Source organism: Myotis myotis, unplaced genomic scaffold, assembly GCF_014108235.1.
Source record: "Myotis myotis isolate mMyoMyo1 unplaced genomic scaffold, mMyoMyo1.p scaffold_m19_p_7, whole genome shotgun sequence".
Taxonomy (NCBI): Eukaryota; Metazoa; Chordata; class Mammalia; order Chiroptera; family Vespertilionidae; genus Myotis; species Myotis myotis.
In genome coordinates this window covers 52007493-52023145 of record NW_023416379.1, presented here as the reverse complement: position 1 = coordinate 52023145, position 15653 = coordinate 52007493, and positions in this window count along the sequence as shown.

The window sequence follows — 15653 nt, the reverse complement described above, 5'->3', positions numbered from 1 at the left end:
CACTTACTAAATATTCACTGATGATTAAAGTTCTCATACAATAGCAAGTCGCATGTTCAAATGTTTACTTTCTGAAATAACAAAGCAAACCTGGTAGGACATCCAAGTTCTGAATCACAGCCCTTGTAAGACCCCCCAGAGAAAAGAATTAAGAGGAAAATAAAATGCTTGGGAATGATGAACAAATTTACTTCTGAAATACTAAGGAACAAGACATTGCCAAGCATTTCAGGATGCTTGTCTACATTCACCTTCCGAAGTTTAAGTTTCCCTCCCCTCTGAAAGTCACTGGGACACCTCAGAGTTTTGAAAGCGAGTCTGAGGAACTGGCCCAGGTGGCACCACCATACCTGAACACCAGCAAACAGTTTCCATTCATGTGAGTGTTGATGTATGTCATTTATATGCCCCTCAGGCAATATGTAAAGAGATATGTTTCTATTTAGATGACCTAAGTCACAGAAAAATGTAGTTACCTGATTAAGGAGTAGTGTTCATAGCAAGAGGCTGATGAGATCTTTAAGATTAGTTTGTGTTGTGTTCATTCTTCTTTTCCTGTTAAAGCATTCTTCAAAGCTATAATCAGACACCAACCCAACCTGGAAGACACCTTGTTACTTTTCTCTTCTACCCCAGCCTAAGTGCCAACTACATGCCAGGCACTTTGCTGGGTTTTACATTCCTTTACTCACAACTAGAGTTGACTTTTCCTAGTTGGTACATAAAAGAATTATTCTTGTCTGTGCTCAGAAAACGTGGCTCCATGACTGCCAGAGGTCTTCGGAAGCAGCCTTGTTGAACTGCTCTCTTTCGGGAGGAACACTGAGATGTAGGGTAGGTCAGTTTTGTGTCCTGGATGTCAGGATGGGTATAAATATTCTCCAGCCAAAGCTTGTACGCTAGTGTGATGGGGACTAAAAGGAGGGCAAACGTGTTCAGCGGCTGAATGTGTGCTGTGGGCCAGGGATGTTAATTTTGCCAAACAAAGGGTAAGTGGCCCACTTCCAAAAATAAACTTTTGAAACTGCCATCGGAGCAAAGAGCCTGGACAGACAGGATCAGCATATGGAGGCCCTGGACTCCTTTGGACTTTCCTCAACTGCTACACTTGTGCTGGGAAAGGGCGGGATCAAACGTGAGTGGCTCTGCTGAAGATAGCCGGCGTTCACCGAGGGCTTGCTCTGCCCATCCACTGACCAGTGCTAACTGCTTGGCATGGATCGTCTCCTTTCTCTTCAACAATAATCCCATGGGCAAGGTCTAGTAGTTTCTCGTTTTATTGATAAGGAAGCTGAGCCTTAGAAATGCTAAGAAACTTGCCTAAATTTAAAGGACAAGTAAGTGTCCTTATTTACGCTGCAGTAACGCTTCTAAAAAGGGGATTTGTATAACATGCGTAACACTTATGGTTTATGAACATTCTTTCACTGGCATCATTTACTTTTACTCTCACCTTATCCTGTGGGGCATTGTCCTTATTTTGCAGATGAGAAAACAGAAGCCGAGAGAAGTTCGGTAGCTCACTGTGTGGTCCTCAGGCAGCAAGGAGTCCGATGACAGGTTAACTGGAGAATTCTCTATGGGAGATGGCTGAGTTCTTATCCAGGACAAGATGGAGAACAAAGCTCTGAGCCAAGAGTCGCTGCTCCACCATCTTCCGTATAACCTGGGTTCTGTTTCCTCAGTGGTAACAGGTCTGGCTCTCAGGGCTCTTTTCAGGGTAAAGTGGGTTTTGTGAGAGTTGTGTGTTGCCATGCAAATGTAAGCTATGAGTAATACTATGAAACAGCCACACTTCAGCTTGTTCTGAAGGCATCCCCATTTAGAGTATACACTTAAGGTAGCTTTCTCCCTCCTGCATTTGGCAAGGTTATGGAATAGGGCAGCACAGTTGAATAGAATTTAAAGAACTTTCTTTCATTTCTCTAATTTCTTTTATATTTTATTGAGGTATAATTGACATACAACACTATATTAGTTTCAGGGATACCACATAATGCTTTTATATTTGTAAATATTCTGAAAGGATCACCACAATAAGTCTCGTTACTATCCGTCCCAATATATAGTTAACGAATTTTTTTCTTGTGATGAGAACTCTTAAGATCTATTCTCCTAGCAACTTACAAATATGCAGCACAGTGTTATTAACTATAGTAGGCATGGTGTACATTATAGCTCCATCACTTATTTATCTTATAGCTGGGAGTTTGTACCTTTTGACCCCCTTCACCCATTTTGTGTATCACCCACCCTCCGTACCACCTTTGGCAACCACCAATCTGTTCTCTGTATCTATGAGTGTGATGGGTTCTTGTTTGTTTGTTTTTTAGATTTCATGTATAAGTGAGAGCATGTGGAATTTGCCTTTCTCTGTCTGACTTATTTCACTTACCATAATACCCTGTGTCCATCCATGCTGTCACAATTGGTACAATTTCTTTCTTTTTTATGGCTGAATAATATTTCATTATATATATATATACATATATATATTAGAGGCTCAGTGTCTGAAAATTTGTGCACTCCAGCAGGGAGCAGGCCTAAGCCGCAGTCTGGCCTCCCTCTGCCGGAAGTGACTGGGCGCAGCTGCTGCTGCTGCCACCAGTGGCCTCCCTCTGTGGGAGACGACTAGGCGGGCTGATCAGGGGACAGCGCTAGCCAGCAAGCAGCCAGTCCTGCCCCGCCCCATCGCCCTTCTGCTGATGCTGGTTGTGGCTGCCTGCACCCCTCTCCCCCCATCACTGTCCCCTCCCTCTGCCCACTGGCATGCGCCTTGGCTGGCCTGGTGCCGCCTGCTCACTGGCTCTGTCCTCTGCCGACCGGTTGTTCCGCCTGTCAGTCAATTTGTATATTGCGCTTTTATTATATAGGATGTGTATATGTCATATTTTCTTTATTAATTCATCTGCCAATTGACACAAATTATTTCCATATATTGGCTATTATAAATAATGCCCCAATGAACATTGGTGTGCATATATCTTTTTCAGTTAGTGTTTTTGGTTTTTTTTAGATAAATATCCAGAAATGGAATTGCTGGATCATATGGGAGTTCTATTTTTAATTTTTTTGAGGAACCTCCATACTGTTTTCCATAGTGGCTGCACCAATTTATATTCCTACTAGCAGGGCACAAAGGTTCCCTTTTCTCCACATACTCACCAACATTTGTTAGCTTTGTATTTTGATAATAGCTATTCTAACAGGTAGGAGGTGATATCTCACTGTGGTTTTGATTTGCATTTCCCTGCTGATTAATGATGTTAAGCATCTTTTCATGTACCCATTGGCTATCTTTGGAAAAATGTCTATTCAGGTCCTCTGTCCATTTTGTGTTGTTGGTGTTAATCCTCACACGAGGCTATTTTTCCATTGACTTTCAGGAAGAGTGGAAGAGAGAGGGAAAGAGAGAGAAACACCGATGTGAGAGAGACACATTGATCGGTTGCTTCTGCATGAGCCCCGGCCAGGGCCTGGGCCAGGGAAGAGCCTGCAACCAAGGTACATGCCCTTGACCAGAATCAAACCCGGGGCCCATTGGTCCGCAGGCCAATGCTCTATCCACTGAGCCAAACCAATTAGGGCTGCCCATTTTTAAATTTGATTATTTTTTTTTGGGAGGGGGATTTGAGCTGAGTTCTTTATGTATTTTGGATATTAACCCCTATCAGACGTATATAATTTGCAAATATTTCCTCCCATTTAATAGGTTGCCTTTTGACTTTGTTGATAGTTTCATTTCTCTGATTTCTGTTTTCATACTATTGGTATCTACTTATGGAAGGATAAAAATTATGAAGTGATTAGAAACATAAGAAAGAGAAAGGAAATCAAGAAGAGCTAGCCAGATGTTAATACAAAAATTCTCCTCAGGGGAAAAAAAATGTTACAAATATTCAAAATGTTTCATTGTACCAGCCTTGGAGAAAACAATATTTCCTGGTTAAAGAACAAAACATCTTATGGTTACAATATGTTGATAGGGAAAATATCTTTCAGGCACACTTTTTTTTAAAAAAGCATGCAGAAATAAGCTCAAAGGTTTATTTGCTTTAAACTTTACTGGTAGAAATAACTCTTTGATCATAATTTTGTTACAGTTCTCCTGAAGACATGCAGAATGTCTGGTGATGCCGGCTGAGACTGTGCGAGCCTGGCTGGTGCGAGGAGGTGGGCTCGGCTCCATGTCCTTCCTGGAGCAGCCTTCTGCTTCTTTCCTTTTGCTCCCTCCTGCCCCGGATTCTTTAGCCAAGGCATCTAGCTTGGGGGCAAAACAGTTTTTAGCCCACATTTACTGCTTTTTTGAAGTAATAACGCCACATCCAGCTTAGCTCAAGGTATGAGAAAGCTTAGTAAAACCTAACGTTGTGTTTCTTGATAACTGGCCAGGGCACACGCTGCTGAGTAAGCAAGGTTCCCCCCTCGAAGGATTCATAGTGAACCCTTAACCCTACCCGTAAGGAGGTAGTAGAGAAGCTGCAGAGAGCGGAGCAATACAAAATACACCACTGAAGACATGGCATGCTGTAAGCGGCAGGCATGCACTGGTCAAGGAATTAGATTACTCAAGGTGATGACTCATTCAGCAACTATGTAGTGTTTGCGGTGGAAGAGAAACCTTTGCCAGAGAATGACTAAAATCTATTGGCAGCATCTTTAAAGGAATCATGACTGGGCCTAAACCAGTGAATACGCAAATGTGCTTTTTTTTCTTCATCTTTTACTGATTCAAGACCGAGAGTAAGAAAACACCATCAACTGTTGACGTCTACTATTACAGTACGGTCTCCAGGGCATTCCCAACAACAGCGTGCAGTGGGGCTGAGTCCAGACACCTATCGCCGTGTTTGGGTGTGGTCATGTGTGTGTATTTGTAGTTACCAGAATGAACAAATCAGACCTATACAAATTGTTAGAGGCGTTTGTCTTGATAATGCAAAGAAAAACCTAGAGGAGAAAGTTTCCAAATTTGGTTTTTGTTTTCTTCATCTTCTAAGGCTGACATAACAAAACACTACGAAGAGAGTAGCTTAAACAGCAGACAATTTATTTTCTCACAGTTCTGGGAGCTAGAAGACCAAGATCAAGGTGTTGTCAGGGCTGGTTCCTTCCGAGGGATGTGAGGGAGAATCCGCTTCATTCCTTCCTGTTAGGTGCAGGTGGTTCCTGGCAGCCTGTGGTGTTCTTTGGCTGGTAGTAGCATCAACCTGATCTCTGCCTTCACCCTCGTGGTGTTCTCCCTGTGTGTATCTGTCTCCAAATTTCCCATTTTTATGAGGACACCAGTCCTAGTGGATTAGGGGCCCACCCTGCTCCACTATGGCCTCATCTCAACTAATTACATCTGCAATGGCCCTATCTCCAAATAAGGTCACATCTGAGGGGGAGGGTTAGAGGACTTCACCATATGAATTCAAGGATGGAGACAAAATTCAACCTCTAACAGTTGCCTATCAGGCTTAGATAATACATTACAAAAGCAAGGGATTCAGTTAAAATTCTGTAGTAACGTTAGTCTCTTTATTAAGTCCAGTAAAAAGTTCAAAAATAGAGTTTGAATATATTTCATATATACAGGGATGGCAAAAGTAGGTTTACAGTTGTGAGTACACAAAATCAGAGTTTATTCTTGTATTATTACTTATTAATTATTGTTTTATTTTCCGTATGAACAACTGTAAGCCTACTTTTGCCCACCCCTGTATAAGAAGTAATTATTTAAAAATTAAAGAGACTCTCTAACCCAAAACAGAGTAATTCAGTTAAAGAACTATATTTTTCAATTATCTTGATATAATGCTGTGTAGATATATTTGTATTTATGAATACAAACACCACACAAGCATCCCCTATAAACAACAGTGCAAAATATGAATTAAAAATATTTTTATTGATTTCAGAAAAGAAGGGAGAGGGAGAGAGGGATAGAAACATCAGTCATGAGAGAGAATCATTGATTGGGTGCTTCCTGCATGTCCCCCACTGGAGATCAAGCCCAGAACCTAGGCATGTGCCCTGCCTGGGAGTCGAACCATGACCTCCTGATTCATAGGTTGATGTTTAATCACTGAACCACACTGGCCAGGCAACATGAAATTTTAATTTAACAAAATTGTGTAATAGAAGACAAATTTGGTACCTAAAACATCAAGACTTTAAAACTTTAGCTTTGAGTTTGCCTAAGGAGCTTATCCCCCCCACACACACACATACACACAACAATCTTTAACACAGGAGTGTGTGAGCCTGTGTGAGCAAATCTATGTACCCCCACACTCCAAGAGTGCAGTGTGCCTACTTATGTCACTGCTGCTTCCAACGCTTAGAGGTTCATGTGTACTAGTAGCTCAGGGTGAACACAGGCAGTCAGGGAGAGAGTGCCACTTGAGTCACCACAGGTAAAGGGCAAGAAGAGCACAAGCATAATGGAGTCCTGGGTGAGCTGTAAGTCCCAGGAAGGTGTCAGGCTTCTCTCTTGAGGACTTCTATCTCTGACTCCAAGTACAAAACAAGAGCACATTGGCCTTGAAGATGCCTGACTGTGGATGTAATAACCTATCCCACCAGTAGGGCCTTGTTTCTATCTGTCCATGAGCTCTGCACATCCCTAGGTGAAGTCACAGCTTGTCTCCTGATTGGATGAGAGGCTTAGTAAGAGGCATTCTTAACACACCCAGTGGATGGAATCACTGGGGAGGTGAGTTCCAGCACGTCAAGAGGTTCTGGCCTTGCTTGTGGGAGCTGCTTTTTTTTTTGGGGGGGGGGGGGGTCCTGGTTCCAAACAGTCCACCATAGCTAATTACTGCCATTGTGTCTCTATTCCTCACATGAAGATGAATTATGAGCAAATTCATTCATTAGGATCAGGGCGGCCCTCTTATTGTCACTTATAATAGCTTGTTACTTTAAGGTCTTTTTAGCTCATTATAGTGCTAAGTATAGCAAATTCATACAAGCACTGCCAGACAGTCTTCTTCCAAGCAGGCTAGAGACTAAGAATCATAAAATTTTATAGCAGAAGGTGACCTTGGAAATCATCGAGTTCAAGCCCTCGTTTTACAGATAAGGAAATTAAGTTCTATAGAGGTTAAGTCACTTGTCGAAGGTCAGCAACCAGGAAACGGCAGATCCAGAGTTTAAGCCCATTTTCTGACCTTCCTTCCTCTACTGAAACTACCCTGTATGATAATCCAGAGCTGGGCTGTAAACCAACAAAGAACTATCCTAAATAGGCCCTCACATAGAATTCTGTCCAGTGAATTAGCTATTTGTTTTCTTTCTGTGGGCACTGGTCTCTGGTAGATATCTTCAAAGCAGATGCTAATGACTTCTTTTTAATTTGTGGACAATTCTAAATTTTCCAAAAATTGAAAGGGCTGCCTAAAGGGCAAAAGGAAGCAAAAGTGAGTTATTTGTGAAAAGGGGGAGAAAAAAAAGGTACATTTCAGATGTACCTCACCCTTCCTTTTCTCCACATAGTAGTCCTCACAGGATGTTATCAAATGTTTATGTGATATGAACAACTGCCAGTATCAACAAGCCATATATTCTATCCCCTCTCATTACGAGTTAATTTAGCAATAGAGGGAATGTGGAACTTATTTTAGATTTATACCACCCACCTAAAAGTAGTTTCATGCTTTGTATAAAAGTAGCTCTTTTTGATTCATTCTGAGATCTTTAAGGCTTATGCTCCAAATATTTCGTGTCATCCAGGAAGAAACTGTATTTCCTACTGCAGAGATTTAGTGCGGCTTCTGCCAGAGCTGGCCAAGTGTTCTGTTGGCAAGCAATGTAGGGGTGGGGTCTAAAAGAAATTAATTTGAGTGTATTTGCCTGATTTTAATAGCCTGACCTCTGAGTGTGTGAGCAGCAAGGCCGGGAGGCAGCAGCAGGCCATACACAACCGGATTAAAACGAAGCCCTGGCATCGCTCAGGGAAGCCTTCCCACACCTGCTTCTCATTTCCTCTAGTTATTTCTGGTAATGAAAATTGGAACCGTTGCTCTATATTTTGGGGTCTAGAAGGTCTATACATTTTTCTTCCATACAATATGCTTGTGATTAAGTGTATGTCTCTGTCTACAAAAAGACAAGACCGAAGTGTTCCTGGAAGAATAAAGAAAAATTCGTAAGTCCCGCAATTCCAGCTGCAAGGCTCTGCCGTGCTGCAGCCTTCCGACTTGTCTGCTGACATTTTCATCTACAATTCTCTTTATCTTGCTGCACACTGGCTTTGCCCTTCATTAGGGACTTGGATGGCAACGTGGAATAATAATATTGGCTTGTTTTAAAGAAGCCGAAGGATTTCTCAGGGAAGTTGAAAGCATTTGGGTGGGAGAGCAGCCCTTCCCAAATTCCTTTTTCGTTTGGGCTTTTTACTCTCGTCGTCTCCCAGGCAGTCCTGATGTCTGTATATATATAAAAAAATAATGGGATGTGTGGCTCAAAAAGGCCACTTGGAGCCTTCCCTAGGGAGCTCTTAGCATAATTTGTGATGCGTTTAGGGCTGGAATTTGGCCCAGTCCTGAATCAATCCTTAGGTGGTCCTGGCTCTTATTTTCATGTTGCTAGGGACAGCCTGCCTATCTTCTTATCATTGTCTGCCTTCAATTGACATTCTGAAGTGCAGCTGTATTGATGATGACTTTCCCCTCCCCTCTCTGGTAGCTACTTGGAATCTCATTGCCGGGGAGTAATAACATGATATATATTCATATGCACATATGCACGAGCTACTGTGTTCAGTATTTGCATTTGCCTTCACGTCTGCTGTGCAAGGGTATGCCATACGAGAGAGGCAGCCTCCTCCCCCTCCCGCCGTGTGATGTCTATATATTTATGAGTAGGAGAGAGAGAAGCCCTTGGATATATGAAGCTGCCTGCAATTTCCTAATGGAATCTGGCAGAAGAGCTTTGCAATAGGACAAGTTCCAGTAAAAAATGTGTTCATGGGAGTGCTTCCCCCTCGTGCCTGTCACATATTTGCCCTTCAGAGCACTGGAAAGATTAATCATGGAATGAACCGCATTCTCTTTCTGGTCAGCAAAGAATAGTACTCTGTTGAAGAAGGGGATAATCTTATAACTTTGTTCCTTTTTAAACGGGGTGTATCCTGGGGGGAGAGTCCAGGTGATCAAGATCTTGAAGGGGGAAATGATCTTGTTGTCCATGGCCAGTCTTCTGCCGCTGACTGGGCTTTGGTACTGCTGTCAGGAGCTGAAATGTAGGAATATTCTTTAAGGAGAGAAATCCAAGTTGTGAATGGGATTCAAGGTAAATGGACTTGAAAAGTAGGCTTTTCCCTCCAGGAGCTGCTGCCGTGTTGGAAGGGCATTCTGAGACGAGGAGCCCTAACTATTCAGAAAGGACTTCTCTGCCTCCATGAATGTCACGACCTCTTATTGCCCTAGCCCAGTGGTTGGCCCCTTGAGTGTGGCTCTTCCACAAAATACCACGTGCAGGTGTGGGTGGACAGTGCAATTGAAACTTCGTGGCCCATGCGCAGAAGTCAGTTTTCGGAACGAAAGGAGATAGACGAAACAATTATTTTTTTTTTTTTTTAAACTTTTATTCCAAACATTTGCAAGGTTGATCAATATTACATCTCAATTAGTCTGTTATGTATGCATGTCAGTTTTTTTGTTTTTGTTTTTGTTTTGTTTTTTTATTGCTTAAAGTATTACAAAGGGTATTACATATGTGTCCATTTTATCCCCCCGCCCTAGACAGTCCCCTAGCCTCCCCTATCCCCCAATGTCTTATGTCCACTGGTTATGCTTCTATGCATGCATACAAGTCCTTTAGTTGATCTCTTACCCCCCTACCTCCTGCCCCGCAACCCTCCCCGGCCTTCCTGCTGCAGTTTGACAATCTGTTTGAGGCAGCTCTGCCTCTGTATCTATTATTGTTCAAAAGTTTATAATGGAAACAAGTATACAAGATGAGTGTGGATGGGAGAGTTGGAAGGGGTCGACCTCAGCGAGCGTACCTCAATCAGATTGAGGACGTTTTTAGCAAAGGCCAGCTTAGGAGTACCCTAATTAAGTTAATAACAATGTACCTACCTATATAGTTTAAGTTTAAAAAATTTGGCTCTCAAAAGAAATTTCAATCGTTGTACTGTTGATATTTGGCTCTGTTGACAAATGAGTTTGCCGACCACTGCCCCAGCCTGTTCCTGCACGGATCCTTTAAATCATGTGTCTTAAAGAAAACGTTGGCAAAGGTCTCCTCCTGTCTCGCGTCCATGATCTTTAGACTTTGCTCTCCATCATGGCCTCGGCACCGCAAGGACTGTTGGGATGAATGGCTGCTGGAAAGGAGATTTACGATGGTTAGAGAGGCCAACATATGGAGTCCACAAACCCTGGAAACATCTAATTTTCTGCACGCAGACTTTTTAACTGAAACTTTATCTACCTGAGATTCATGTCCTCAAGTGAATGAGAAAGAAGCTGCTTACTTGAGGAAGATTTTTCTCAATTCACCTGGGATAACAAGGCCCTTTGATCACACATATCTCATTCTGCAGATGCTCCGTGGAATGGAATGCTGCCTTAGGCAGAAAAGGGGCAGGAAAAAATATTTCTAAGGAGCAAACTGGATTTTCACATTCTTCAAAAGGACAAATTTTCTGTCATTTATTTTTTCCCTTCACGTATAATCTTTAATTGTATCTGAACAATTGCTAATAGATATAAAGATAAATGAGGACTATATAGTTTTGGGCAAAAGTAGGTTTACAGTTGTTCCTATGGAAAATAATTCAATCATTAATAAATAATAATACAAGAATAAACTGTGTTTTGTGTCCTCACAACTGTAAACCTACATTTGCCCCATCCTGTATTTGTTTATAGTTCACCTAAAGGCTAGAGCCAAAGTAGAAATTCTTTTGCTGTGGACACTTTCAAAAGATGTTAATATGCCACATGACCGCCATCATTCTCCTCATGTGGACGTCTTGCCCTAGGCAACATGTATGAAATGTGGTGGTTAAACATCTGTTGTGGCAACATTCCAGGTATCTTAGGGAAGGATTCTGAGAGTTCCAGCAATGGCTATCAAGCCTAGCAGATGGCAGGATGGCTGTAAGAACAGACTGGTGATTCTAGAGCTGGTTCATATAAAACAGGATAAGAAGGGGGAAATAAAAGATGCAGCCACCTTCCAGCATTCAGAAGTTTCTATATACACTAAGCTTTGAAAGGCTCCTCCAGTATGATGCTATCCACATGTCTGTGCCTCCTGAAGGGACATCGGCCTGAATGGCTTCCTTGATGGGGGTAGGGGGCCCAGAAATGTCAGCTTTGTAAGTGTCTGAAAATGTGAATCAAAGGAAGAGAAAATCGTGGCTGAGATTAATTAATAGTATTGTTCAAATTCTCTCCATTTTTATGAATTTACTTGTCTAGTTACTCTATCAGTTACTATGGGGGGCGGTGTGTTAAAATCCCCAACTATGACTGTAGAATTGTCTATTTCTCCTTTTGTCTGTTTTATTTCATGTATTTTAAACTCTGTGATTAGGTGCATATACATTTATGATTATTGTTTATTTCTGTTGAATTATGAAAAGCCCCTCTTTTCCTCTGGAAAACTCTTTGTAATGAAGTCTGCTTTATCTGATATTGTTATAGCCACTCCAGCCTTTTTATCCTTACTATTTGCATGACATAATCTTTCCTCATCTGATTCATTTCAACCTATCTAAATCTTATTTTTAAAGTATATCTCTTATAGTTGAATTTTACTCTATCCATTCTGACCATCTCTACCTTTTAATTAAAAGCATTTAATCCACTTACATTTAATGTAATTATTGACATGGATGGATCTAGGTCTACCATTTCCCTATTCAATTTCTATTTGTACCAGCTAACATTTATTATGCACTATTAAGAAAAGTTACATAAAGCTCAGAAATTAGGGAGGACAGCTGTGTGCCCTCTGAAAGCCATCCTAGAGAATTATCTAACAAGCCCTTCTAAGTCTCAACTGAAGGTCAGGGAAGATAACTGTTTGACTTACTATTTACTATTAAAGAAACTAGGGTTTAGAGAGGTTAGTTAACTTGCCCAAGCTTACCTGGGCGTACGTGTTCTAGTTAGAATTTAAAGCCCAAGCTCATACATTTGATCACTTTACCATACTGCCTCCCACTGGTTATTGCCTCATTATTGAGTTTATGGACAATTACCAGAGGAAGTAGTGAGGCTGTTACTCCCTTTTGTTAGCTGTGGTACCTGCAGATGTCATTTTCCGTTGAAAGGAAGGGCAGCTGTGCGGTACCTCAAGGCACACGTGAACCAAACCCAGGGGCCCAGGGCAGTGAGGCTCAGCCTGAATGCATAGAGGGTTTGTTCACTCTGTTGATCAGGAACTCCTCATGTGTACCAGTGCCTACCACATGGTTAGATGCGTAGAAAAGAAATGCTGTTTTCAGGAAACATTGCTGAGCATTCTGGTGACATACACTTGTTCTTCTGTTTTGATAGGAAAGTGGGCTGAGGTGAAAGGAAGAGTAGTATGACCAGCCAGGAAAACACACGGATGTAGCTAATGTTAGTGATGTTTTAGCACTTCCTCATGAAGCAGCATGACCTCCTGCCACCCAGACAGGCTCTTTCTGTAGATTGTTCCTGCTCATTTGCCACAGCTGTTTGTTATTTTCTTAAATGTTAAGCTTTTTATAGCTCTTCAGTTACTTATAAAAAGTATCAGTTATTCAGGCCATACCAGTACTGGCTCAGTGCTAGTCTAATGAGCAGTGAGAACACCGAAGGCATATTTTTGTTGCTTCTATTTTCTCACTGCTTCCCCCAGCTCCCACTCTCACAAGTTTCCCCTTTGGACTCAAATGACTCCAGATTTTTGGAATTCACTAAAAAGGCAAACCACCAGTTGGTCTTTGCTGCTTAGGAATGATTCATTGCTGACTCACCTCCCTTCCTGTGTTAATGTTACTGGCTTTCTACCATTGCACGAAGAGTAGAGGAATGGGTGTGTGTGTGTGAGGGGGGGACCTTACCCCACAAGTCACCACTGCTCCTAGGGGGTTAGAAGGGGTTCAAATCTGTACAGATACACCTGTGATCTCCACGTGGGAACAAAAAGTGTCATCTTTGTCATGCAGAGGAATAAAAATCCAGGACTTGGAGTGCCTTCATTGAGTAAGTAGGTACTATCGCTCCAGTTTGCAACCATGCGGAAAGCAGTTAGGACCAGTTACAGATAACATCAGAAAGAAGATGCCAGAAAGTATAGTCAAGAACACAGACAACATTTATGTATTTGAAGAAATTGGAGTCTTTCTGGGCTTGTCTGGGTCACACACACATTCTATAGGATAACTACAACCCACTTGGGGAAATTGCTTTGATCTTAGGGCAAGAAGACATCACGGAATACAACATGGGAGGATCCTCTCAGAAGAGCCAAGGTTGAGAAAAGTTGCATGCATGTATTGGCATGGAGGTTCCCCATCTGTGAGCCAGAATTTGGGAGCATTTGGAGCGATTGCAAAAGCATTTTAGTTGATTTAATGAATAACTGTCCTACATATGGATACTATTTTTCACAAGTAGGTAGATACTGAAATGATTACTAAAATATTAATTTAAATACAATGTCAAATTATTGGTGCTTTCTAGAAAGTCATTATTTATTTATTTATTTTTACCTTCATATAGCTACAGAAGCTGCTATTCTTGCAAGCCATTGTCTTCATATCCAGAATGTCTTGCAAAGAAAATCCTTACTAGCCACTGGCCAATTACCTGGGTTGAAGAGGATCAAATTACGGTTTGTTTTCAGGAAACCATACCCTTAGTCCTTCTTTCTTGGTGCTGGAAGAGTTAGAAAGGAGAACAATTCACCTAGCATATTACCTGGGATGATTTTGCAGAAACGGGTCCCTGTTAAACATGTTTTAAGATGGAAAATAGACTGACTTCATTCCAAATAGTGATAACCTGGATTGATCCCAAGTGTCAGTCTTATAAAAGATCTATTTATAGAGAAAATTGAATATTTTTTAAGCTCAGAGGATTTTATGTACCTATTGCAATCTCATGTTTTTAAGTGTCTATATATAATAATAATGACTAATATTTATTGAGCATTTAATATATGCCAGAAACCATTCTAAACACTTCACATGTGTTATCTGAACAAACCTTTGTAGTAGCTATTATTATTTTCATTTTATCCATAAAGACATTATACTCAGAGAGTACAATAACCTGGCTTACGGGCACATATGTGGCAGAGCCAGGCTTTGAATCCAGACTGTCTGATTTTTGAGCCAACGCTCTAGTCTAAACCAGCATACTATATTCATTTTATGTCAAAGGTCTGACCCAAAGCTGGGCTTTGTTTTCTATCATGAATTAACATTTTAAAAGATTGTCTTTTCCCTCATTTAATTTAGGATTTAATTTTTCTTTCTCATTTGAAAATTATTCTATTGTTTTAAAAACTCCCCCCCCTCTCTCTCAATGGTATAAAAACTTGTGGAAATTTAGACATACTAGTTTTCTATTTAATAAAACCTCTCATTTCTTCCTTGAGGACATTGTCTCAGGGGCTCTGTAGCATAAATGTAGGAATTGACTTTTTTTTCTTTTCTTGGCCTTAGTTCACCAATCTTTAAAATGGAGCTGCTTTTAGTCTAAAACCATTGTAAAAAATTGTGAATTAAAGAAGATATACAAATGGCCAATAGGCTAAAAAAGATACCAAACATCATTAGGCATTATGGAAATGCAAATCAAAATAATGAGATACCATTGTACACACACTGGAAGAGCAAAAATGAAAAGAGCTGATAATACCAAATGTTTGTGAAAATTTAAAGCAACTGGAACTCTCAAACTGCTGGTGGAAATGCAAAATGACACAGACACTTTCAGAAAAACAGTTTGGCAATGTCTCATAAACTTAACTGTACATTTACTATATTATTCATCAATCCAATTCTAGGTATTTACCCATGAGAAATGAAAGCGATAGCCCACACAAAGACCTGTACATGGTGTTCATAGAAGTTTTGTTCACGATAGTCCCAAACTAGAAACAACCCAGCTGGGGAATGTATGAACTCATTGGGATATATTCATACAATAGAATATTACTTAGCAATAAAAATGAATGAACTACTAATAAACGCAACAACATGGATGAGTCTCAAAAGTAGACTACTAAGTGAAAGAAGCAGGACAAAAATGACTGTGTACTCTGTGATTCTATTTATATAAATATCTAGAAAAGGCAAAAGCATAGTGACATAAAGCAGATCTGTAGATGTCAGGGGAGAGCTTGGCAGTGGGGGGGCATTGACCATGAAAGGGAAGGAGGGAACTTTTGGGAATGACACAATTTTCTATATCTAGATTGTAGTGATAGCGATCATGTTTGTCCAAACTCACCAAGCCGCACACTTTAAATCACACCTCAATAAAGCTGATTAGAAAAAATGGTGCACAGCCCGGTTGGTATTGCTCGGTGGTTAAGTGCTGACCTATGAACCAGGAGGTCACAGTTTGATTCTTGGTCAGGGCGCATGCCCTGCTTACAGGCTCAATCCTCAGTAGGGGGCGTGCAGGAGGCAGCTAATCGATGATTCTCTCTCATCATCGATGTTTCTC